Genomic DNA, 11120 nt, shown 5'->3' on the forward strand with positions numbered 1-11120 from the left:
ATTTGCAGTCTTGCAGTAAATGGACCGGAGAAAACCCAGGAAAATGAAGGGTAATTTCTAGAGAAAAAACAGAAAACAGGGCCTGAAATTCTTAGTCTTTAAGATCTGGGATTGTAACTAATCCCCACAAAATTCTATTTGCCTGTATGCAAATGAGTTTTACCTTCTTCGCACCATATTCGTTGTGAAAACCAAGTGGCAGAGAAAGAGAAGAGTAGTTTACAGGAAGTTTTATGAATAGAGATTAGAGACCATAGTCAGGGTGCAAGCGCTTGAGGAAAACAGTAATGGATGCTGCTGCTTCTTTCTATCCTTGTTATCGTCTTCCAACACCACTTTGGAGTGTATAAAATAAAGAATTTTTCCCCATGTGTCAATTTTCAACGGCCAGGTAAGATTTTCTATGCCACATGTATTTTTTTGTCCAAGTGGATGAATGAAATTAACATTGGTGATGGATGGGTAACCTTCTACAAAAGTGAGTAAATAGTCAGTTACATTTTATTCTTGAGTGAGCAAATAGTAACCTGATCTAAATGTTGGTGAGCAATGGTTTAATTAACTCTATATATTTCCATAGTTTAGTTCTAGGAGGGATGTTGGTTATTTTGTTCCCTCAACCAGCAACAATTGCTAGTGCTATTATTCGAAATCCGTTTTTCTTTGTTATTTGTGATTTTTAAAATCTTTGTACTGTAAAAACGTAAAGGCTTGCTTGCTTCTTCTTATTTGCTTGCTTGAGGAGTTTTGGATATGTCGCGAAGCGGCATCAGGAGGGCACTTCCATGGATGACATCGGTCCTCGAAAAATCCCTTCTTTTAAAAGGTGGGGTTAATGATAAAAACAATTTTGTGTTTAATTACCCTGGCAATTGATAAGTTTGCTGATTGTGGTTTTGATTATTGATTTGGTTTTGATAGTTTTAAATTTTGTTCAGATTTGGTATGATTGGGAATTAGTAAGGGTGGTTTTGGATTGAGGTTAGAAGGAGGGAAACAAAATTGCTTCTGACAGTTTATCTAGTGTGGATGAAGGAAACGTTTAGGGATTTGCTGTTTAATTAATAGGTAGTTTGTGAATGAGGTTTTCTGGTCAGAATTTCAGATTAGTTGATTGTTATTTTCCGTTTATGGGATACTAATGAGAACTGAAACTGATGCTAAAAAGTATATATAGCAGAAATAGAAAATACTGAGAATTAGAAATCTACTTACTATTTGTTAAATGGTGAAAGCTACACCAGTTTAAAGTACGAAAATAAACGAGAAGGAAAAGAAGGGTGCGGTTGGTTTAGTTTTCCATTTTCCATTTTTGGTTTCAAAACGATTCTTAGTTTTCCCCGAAAAAAGCGGGTTTTGGGCGTTTTCCGTGCTTTGGGAATTTATAACTGAAAACGCTCAAAACGATAAAAAGTCATTTTGCGTTTTCAATTATAAATTTTAACTTGTTTTCGGAAATGCATTTTCAAAAATGACGGACCAAACACGTTTTCTACATTTTCGAAAACGAAAAACAGAAATGGCCTGAAAACGCCAAACTAACCGCAGCCTAAGTTTGTTCGACAAGATTCCAAGTGGACTGGTAACGCTTCTGTAGATGTATCTTGATCCCAGTTAACATAAAGGTCGAAAGGACATGTTGAACAATTGTCTAAAGTTTCAGCCCTAATCAAATGCATTAAGAAATGTTATAGGGGAAAACCTAAATTGCCACAAACAATTTGTTTGGATGGTCATGAGTACTGGAAAAGTGGAACATTAGCAATGGCTACATTGGGGAGAGTTGAATCTATAGATTTTAAGAGTAGAGAATTCTAACAACTGTAGTTTTCAAAGATTCACTCACGTTGTTGCATTGGAATTTGATACCGATACTGGGTATTTTCTCATAGTGTGGTACTGGAGGTAATGAACTCACAGAGATTGCAACATCTTATGGAACCAGTTCTGGAGCCCTTGATTCGCAGAGTTGTAAGTTCATGGCCTTGATGATACTGTATTAATGTCTACTTTTGACACTGTATTGATAAATTGTTTTCTTAATGATTGAAACTAACTCTAAATTTAGGAAAAGAAGAAATTATGTTGTAAAATATAAGTTGCTTCAGTCAGAGTGGATTCCTTACAAGAAGGCAAGAACACATTTTTGTGGTCTCTAGTCCATTTTTCTCTTAGATTAACAGCCATGAACACAATGACTGTCACAGCATTCGCAGGCCTGAAGACCAAATCCTATGACATCCTATGACATGTCATAGGATATAAGCATTTACTCCTACGTGTTTAACCATTATATATTGTTTGTAAAAGTACTTTCTTGGTAATAAACTTAATTGGGGAGACGGCATGCCTCCCATTTTCAACTAGGCCTTTTATATAATTGTACAAACAACTTGTGGAAATTGAACTTATGTGTGCATGCATATTCAACTAAAAAATCCTACGACTCGTTATTTTTTAGGTAGCTGAGAGCACACTTAAGCTGAATTACTCTGTCCAAAACGTTTTGTTTGGACTGACATGTGCATGACTTCTATTAGAGGACCACCCATGTAGTCTTTTTGGTAGTTCTGGTGTTTTCTTAAATACAACAATCAGTGATGGATTCCTCTGTGAGCTTACAGGTGAAAGAGGAAGTTGACTCAGCATTAAAGAAGTACCTGATCAGCATGAACCGGTATGGCGTTAGGTTCTAATGGTAAAAGTAATAAGATTAAAAATATGGGAGACTTTCCTTATAGTTTTGCTAAATTCATTGCTGGAATACTCTATGATGAGCGCTCTACACTCATAATATTTATGCCACATAATTTGTTATTTTGTTACTCTTGAGAGTGTTTTAGAGCTTTTTATTGTGTGTTTTGATATTGTGATGTAGGTTGATGAAATTGAAAGAAATAAGCAAAAGTTGGTGAAATTGTAGAAAATTGCCAAATTGTAAGAGATCCAAAGTTCGGGGACTGAAACGCAAATATTGAAAAGTTGTGTTGAACCTCGCAATGAAGATCCGAGCGTCAAAATATGATCATAAATCAATTTCCAACCGAAAAGTTGTGCTCCGGAATTTCAACCTTACATTGAGACTCATTTTTGACATAGCAAATGATCGAAGCGGAGAATAATATCTGAAGAAAATTTGTACCCCTTTGAGTTAGCTTTTTAACGAGTTTTGAATCACCTCAATTGGACATCGGACGAGAAAGTTATGCGAAAAATACTGAAAGATGCGCAGAAGGAATTTTCCACCCGAATCGGGCGCCGCAGCACCCATGAATCTGAATTTGACAGTAAGGGTAGCGCTACAGTAAGGGTAGCGGGGAAACGTATTTTGATATTTTTGGACTCCTTTCTCGGCCCATTCCAATCCAAAATCGTCCAACACTTGAGGAGACTATAAATACTACCTAAAAGACCTAATTAAGAAGGGGGAGAACGAGCAAGGAAAACTGGAAGCAACGGCAAGAACACGTGACTGGAAAGAGGAGTTTAGCCGGCCAATTACAAGAATCTTTAAGGGGACAATCTGGAGACAAATCCAAGGGGATTCCAGCTAGCCAATTGCAAAAATCTGGAGACAAACCCACGGCTGTTCAATACAATTAAAGAATAGAAATTTAATTGAGAGAATTTGACAACAATGGAAGAAGAAATCGAGCAGTAAAAACGAGTTTTTCTATTCCTTTTCTTCTCTATGTTCTTTCTTATTAATTTATTCATGTCAATTCCTTTAATTATGCACTAAATTTTAATCCTAGGGTATGATGTAGCCTACTTTAGACATGTTTGGATTCCGTTTTAATTATTTCAATTGACCTTTCCATTTATTTATTTATGTTGTTTGTGAGCAATGCTTTCAATTAACTGGACACTAATTGATTAATTTGATGTTCTAAATTTTGGCGCTTGAGAGAAGCAAATTTAGGCGTGATCCAAGACAACATAACCTAGATTTCGTAGGTTTCGAGAGAAAGTGCGAATCTTGGAGGCATGTTTTAAATTAAGAACCACAGGCTTGATAATTTTTATATTTTTAATTCGGAATAGAGATATTGGAATTGAAATATAAAAATAGATTTTATTTGGCGCTCGAAAGAGGGAAATAGAATCAATTTAGCATTCTTGCTTATAAATTTTGGAAAGATTGATAGAAATAGTTATACGGTTGAAAAATATTGTCGAATGTATGATGAAATCATTCCCTAGGCATTCATAATTTGATAAGAAACTTCATAATTTGCCCTCGTTTACTTGCATCGTTCATCTTATTTAATTTTAATTTAGCATAAAAAACATTGACAAAATTTGATCGTCTAAATAAAGGGAAAACTAAAATAATTATAGTACTCAATTGATTCGAATATCAATCCCTGTGCGTTCGACATCCTAACTTCTTTACTATATTACAAAACTTGACACCATACACTTGCGGTTTAAAAATCACGTTGCATAAATCTTTTGGCACTCTAGTACCTTCTTAGGAATTATGAGAAAGATTTACGTCCTTCTGAATCAAGGAGTTTGCAATTATGTTTCGTAAATGCTATATCTCTTCCAGCATTTACCGGAAGCCGTATTGAAGGAGAAGAATGTATCAATCTGAAAGTAGCTTTAGTTGATTATCTTACAGGGAAAGTTGTTTCCAGTGGTCCGGAATGCTCTGCAAATGTAGAAATCATAGTTCTTGAGAGAGATTTTGATGGTGATGAAGGAGACAATTGGAAACTTGAAGAATTTAAGAGTAATGTAGTAAGACAGCGGGGGCAAGGGTTCAGTAGGTGATAGCTTGTTTACAGATAATTCAAGCTGGACAAGAAGTCGTAAATTCAGGTTGGGGGCCAGAGTTATGGACAACTTTGATGGAATCAGAATAAGAGAAGCGAAATCAGAGTCCTTCGTTGTCAGGGATCACCGTGGAGAATGTGAGTTCTTCTATTATATTTTCCCCATGTTTATAATTTATTTCTAGAAATGTTGAATGACGTGGAATAATGTGATAATTTGTGAAATTACTCCCTTACAGAGTATAATGCTTCCGTTAATAGTGATACTGTAATTCATAACATTCTTGTTAGGTAGATGAGAAAGTTTTTATATAAGCATTTTCATCTGGAATACAGATGTATATTACAATCAGTTTTAAGTTCTAACACTGAGTTTCTTGTCATATTATTATTGAACATTCTTATTTCCTATTGAACATGAATTGATTCTATTTTGGCCATGCGCACACACTTCAGCCTCTCTCTCTCTCTCTCACACGCGCGCGCGCACACGTTAAATTGAAATTTGTCCATCTTGTCATTTTCTTTTGACTTTCATCTGTTTGGTCTTCAGATTTAGTGTGCTAGAAGGTGTTCTCTAGTGTCATAATTTCTGTCCATTTAACTTCTGTTTTCCCCCTAGAAATGATCTCAAAAAGTAATTCGATTAATCATCAAATTGTACTCCCCTTTGTTCCATTAATATGATGTCCGCTAAATGGTTTCTTGTAATGTTCTGTTATTTATGACATTTCCAATGGTATTGTAGTGTTTGATTTTGATCCTCCTTGTTTAATTATTTTTAACAATCAGATATATCTCTTACTTTATGTGTCAGTTCAATCTGAATATTGTGATACGAAAAAGAAATGGTAAGTTATTAGCATAACGCTAGTTCATTGGGAAGAAATAGTAAGTTCATTTGGAACTTCTGATCTTTGGTTCATGTCATTCGTGCTTAGTAATGAATATATAATATGCCAGTGAGACCTACTAAAGTGGCAAATGCTTAGGCCTGAGAACCACGCTCATAGATGCATTTCTCATCAAAATATAGAAATGTTCTATACAATTTGTCATAATTAATATTTCTATTGTGCAAGTAATATTGGTTTATGCTCTTGGTTTCCTAGTGATAGCAGAATCATTGGAGTTAGAGTTGGATATTTGATGCTCGGGATTCCCATTATAACACAAGCCATATTAATTTTCGTCTACCTAACCCTCTTCCAACTTGTTTCATTTGAGATTGTGTCACTTTTATGAACCAATGCACCTTTACGTTTCTGATATACATGAAAATGGTTGTCAATATTCATTAGTAACTCATGAAACTCAGAACTATATTGATTTGAAGACTAGTTAGATCTGCTTAACATTTAGATCGGAGTGATAGAAAAAATGTTTGATATGATAATGTTGATTTACGTTTTTCCCCTGTAAGTGTACAAGAAGCACCACCCTCCATTCCTTTCTGATGAAGTATGGGGACTGGAAAAAATTGGCAAAGATGGAGCTTTTCACAAACGCTTGAGAAAGGAAAGAGTAAACACCGTTCGGGACTTTTTGCTTTTACTCTTCCTAGACCCAACAAGGCTTCAAAATGTAAGCGTGTTAATTTTCTCTTGTATTTACAATGAATAATTACATATGCCATACCATAACTTTTTGTTGATGTTGTGTATACATTTACATATGCAGATCTCACTGGCTTTAGTGGGCCCTGGCTTTGTTACAAATTTAATTATTTCAGCGTACTTGGAAATGTTGAGAAGTCATTAGGGTTCTCTCGCTGCGTATATTAGAATCTGATTAGAGGAGTTATTCATTTTGCACAACAAATATGGACTTTGGCCTTTTATTTTATGGGAGACTGATAGAAAGACAAATCCAGTATTAATACAGTAGTTTGTTGGTGTCCCAGCATACTTAGTCTCCTATTGAGTGTGTGTGTGTGTGTTCAATTCTTCCTCGTTGTTATGCTTTACCAACTTGATGACTTCATCCATATCTATGGATTAAATCACAAAGAATGTCCTGATCTTAGGAATAGGAAGCGTTAGAGCGATTGCATAAAATTTGAATTAAGTTCAGCGTCTATAATTTTGTACTGTTAGTTATTTATGGGATAAGAATGATTAACGTGTATCTAACTTTAGGTAGGGAAGCAATCCTTAAGAGAATTATTTACATTTGTGTATTAAATAATATTAACCGTTCATATGTATCCTACAGATTCTAGGGACAGGTATGTCTGCTAATATGTGGGAAGTTACAGTGGAGCATGCTCGGACATGTGTTCTTGACAAGAAATTGTATTTGTACAATGCTTCTGTATCTCAGCAGAAGAATGGCGTCGTTTTCAATGTAGTAGGACAAGTGCTGGGGCAGTTCTCGGGCCGCCAGTATATTCCTGCTGATAAGCTGTCAGGAGCAGAAAAGGCAGGCTTCTCTTATTCCTTCTACTTCTCACCTTTTTCTGAGTTTACCTTCCCAGGGGTCATGTCATTTTTGCCTTTTCTGTATAAAACAAAAGTAATGCTCTGAGTGAATTTCACTTTCTTATCATCTGTGTTTCAGGCTGATGCACGTAACCTGGCAATTTCTGCATACAGAGACTGGGAGAAAGTTATGACTTTTGTTGATGAGCCCTCTCTCATGGATGCCTTAACGTGTTCAACCACTTTTCTGTCTTCTTCAAACCTGCTGCCAGAGAGTTCTTGTAAAATTGAGAGGCGTGCTTATTCACAACAGAATCCCTCTTCACCGGATATTACAAAATCAGTATATTCCATAGGAGGTATGAGTAGCTTGGATGATTACTTTCACAGCATTGACCGTACATATACTAGGCTTGACAAACCTTTGGGTTTCCTGGGTGAAGTTGCAAACGTCTCATGTGACGCAGATTCCATGACTCGAACATCCTTTGCAAATGAGCATTTGCGTTATCTCAATACAGGTTGTTCACTTCAGAGTTCAATAATTGAATCATCAAATGTTACTGAGTACTGCAAGTTGTTTTGTCCCCTACACAGCAATTCCTATTGACAAAGCTTAGAGGAGATGGGAGTATATTATCCAGTGTATTGAAATGTTTCATAATATTCAGAACTGTGGTGAAAAAAACCGGTTTTCGAAACATACCATGATATTGTTAACAGAGACCTTCGAATTTGAACAGTTAATGTTGCAAAAGCAACAATGGTACCAGGATGAAGCACTGCCCAACAGAGTATTGAAGTTATTGTGGATGTCTATGCAGCCTCCTGTTTGTGGAGGAGTAAGATGCGCTTTTTTCTCCGGGAAGTCGGTGGACACACCCCTCAAAGGTACAATGTGAAGCTGTAAATTTTAGTTTCATTTAGTTGTCCAGTGTTGATGTAGGTAGGACTCCATTTTATGTAAAATGACAACTTTCTAGTGAGGACTTTATGCGACATTGTGCATTTACTAGAAACAATGAAAAAGTCTCACCATTGACGGTGGAGATGGATAGGGCACGAAGTAGGGGAAATAAATAGTGATATGATTTTTGTTGCACTTCCTTCTTGAAGGTTAAGGATCGAAGTGAGACACAGTTAGAAGGTTCGGGACACTGATGCTATTTTCGCTGCAAAGGAGCCCTTCGTGTAGGCCCATCTCCAAATAGTCACAAAAGTAAAAAATGGGCAGCGTTTTAAGAGACTAATCATGCTATAATGCACAGTGTCTTGATATAATTGATATAATGTCACATGATAACCTATCATTGGACGGTTTAAAATGCAATCAGTTTTTTCATCCGATCATATACTATCACACATTTGTCAACCTTTCTGTCACCTTCTGACAAAGTAGATTAATCCTTGAAAGATATATGTAGCAATCTAAAAGTTTCTTTCAGATCCAATCAAATAAGGAAAGTTCTTGTTGGCGATGTTGAGGATTTGAGCACTATCCATTCCCGAAGAATTTCAAGATAAAATTTGTAATAAAATACGTAAGCAATTAAATTTTTTCTTCATACAAAGAACGAGCTCTAAAAGCTTATATCTAAGATTATGTACACAATTAATACGGATGGGTTATAAAATCATAATGGCTGAGTTTCAATTTGCCAAAATAGGATGATTGTTATGGTGATTAGTCCGGTGGCGCAGCAGTGGGCAGTGTTGCTAGGGTTTGGCTGTGGAAATCTATCTTGGTGTTTGGAACGGTAGGCGGATAGGAAAGAAGTATTTTTGCAAGTAAAATCCCGAAAATAATGATGAAGTATTTTCCAATTTTCTGAGGAAATAGCATACAAACTAATTATCTCAGGGAATTTTAGTTACAAGAACATGCCCTGCCTGCCAAGGGAGATCAATAAGGTAGTGATTGATTTCCATTTTCATTTCAAAACGATTTTTAGTTTTTCTGAAAACGGTCCGTTTTCCGCATTTTGAGCGTTTTGACAATTTATAACTGAAAATGCTCAAAATAATAAAAAATCATTTTGCGTTTTCAGTTATAAATTTTAACTCGTTTTCGAAATTCGAAAACGACGGATCAAACGCGTTTTCCGTGTTTTCGACAACGGAAAACGAAAAATGACCCGAAAACGGCAAATCAATCGCACCCTAAATGATCCAGTCCAAGCCAGCAAATGATCACATCGATTATTCACTCTTTATTTTCACATTTATCATTCTGTATCTTATTCTGCATCTAACTTGTGCCTTTCCCCACTGTAACTCTCTCATCCAAAGCTTCAGGTTTCTTAAAAGAGGGACACATGATCACAACAACAGCATCAGGACCAACTCAAATGTATAGCCAATGTCACAATATAAGTACGGAAAACCATGAAATAAAGAAAAAAAGAAAAACAAACAAGATTGTCAATCAGTTAAGATACAATTTCGTTTCTTCCAGACTTAGCATAACCCTTACAATTTCCTTTCTTCCAGACCTAGCATAACCCTTACCTGCTGAAAAATTAATTTGCCGATAAGATAATGTGACAAGGATAATCAAAATAGGCCAAAATGTAAGCATCTATGTCAAATGAGACAATGCGAGTGTAGTAATAAACCAAAGCATCATAAAGTAGGCCAACAAGGAAATCAGCATAATGGAGAAAAAAGAATTATTGTAGCCCAGATGTAGAGCTCGAACCATCACAATAGTCTGTACATGATTTCTTCCACTTTGTATGCGATCGGGTAGTTGCTTTCGCACCTTTCCATTGGATGAAGCAGTTCACTTATCAAGGGCACCAAGTGCTTTCATGTCCTCCAAAAATGCCATGTACGAGTCATCAATACTCTGTGGCTTTGGTGCAGATGATGAACTACTGGATTCTTGCCTCACGACAGGTGCAGCTGCAGGTGGCCTGTTGGTTGCCATGGTAGTCGTTGGCTTCGCCTTTGGTTTTGGGAGCACAGACTCTCTCCTGACTCGTACAGATGCAGGAACCTGCAGAAAAAGCATGAAAAAACTTCAGTACAGAGAGGTTGTGTTACTAGCCTGCATAGAACCAAGACTCTAATTCCTCAGAAGGGGGGAGAGAGAGAGATATAGAGCGCTCGCGCATATCGATTGTTGCTTGACCTTGCAGGTTTCCATTCACACCCTTGATCAAGTTTAAAATAATTTATACCACAAATTATGAGGGTGCATAAAATACAAATTTAATTATCAGAGAAACTGAATGATAACTTAAATGATAAAATCTATTAATTTATAATTCTCTGTCGCTAATCAGTATAAATGAAGTATTTCTATTACTCGAGAAATTATATGGCTTCCAGTTTTAATGCTTGGCTGATAAAAATTGAATCAGATACCTCAATTATTCCTTGCATAAAATAACAAAATTGAAACATCTAATTTGATAATTTTGACAAGAAAAACTGTGACATGGTAAACTACCCAGTGTCATTCAATTAGCCCAAGAATGGCTCATATAATGTGCAAAGAGATGGATGAAGAGTCGTGAAACAGGAAAAGATAGGAGAGAGTTGCAGTTCCATATAAATGAGTTTCCCTTCACCCCCTAAGAGCATCTCCAAGAGACTCTTTAAATACATAATGCTCTCTATTTTAGAAATTCAATGCTTAAAAATGAGCTTCAAAAGACTCCATATTTTAACTTTTTAAAGTAGAGAATGTGTTTTGACTCTCCAAATTTAGAGAGCCAAACTCACTCTCTATTTTTCATGTACAATGATTGCATTTATTACATTACAAATTTCAATACTCTATAATTTAAAATTTTCAAATTACATTTGAATTTATTGGTCATTAATATATAAAAAAAACATATTTAAATAAAATATGTGGAGAAATTATTAAATGTTCATTGAGAAAAACAAAATAAATAATCAAAATAGAGAG

General features: G+C 35.8%; 2 long non-coding RNA genes and 1 pseudogene across 2 annotated transcripts; 2 read left to right on the forward strand and 1 right to left on the reverse strand.

The window, feature by feature from the left end:
• The first annotated feature begins 403 nt into the window (after positions 1-403).
• LOC111372214 lies at positions 404-3844 on the forward strand. Its single transcript, XR_002698715.1, has 4 exons — positions 404-826; positions 1893-1971; positions 2625-2677; positions 2879-3844. It is a non-coding gene; the product is annotated as an uncharacterized LOC111372214 (long non-coding RNA).
• Positions 3845-4467: 623 nt separating this feature from the next.
• LOC111371970 lies at positions 4468-8358 on the forward strand (annotated as a pseudogene).
• Positions 8359-9534: 1176 nt separating this feature from the next.
• LOC111372215 lies at positions 9535-10198 on the reverse strand. Its single transcript, XR_002698716.1, has 2 exons — positions 9900-10198; positions 9535-9712 (listed from the first exon to the last, which is right to left on the reverse strand). It is a non-coding gene; the product is annotated as an uncharacterized LOC111372215 (long non-coding RNA).
• Between the last annotated feature and the right edge of the window lie 922 nt (positions 10199-11120).

This window comes from Olea europaea, chromosome 23 (genome assembly GCF_002742605.1).
Source record: "Olea europaea var. sylvestris chromosome 23, O_europaea_v1, whole genome shotgun sequence".
NCBI lineage: Eukaryota > Viridiplantae > Streptophyta > Magnoliopsida > Lamiales > Oleaceae > Olea > Olea europaea.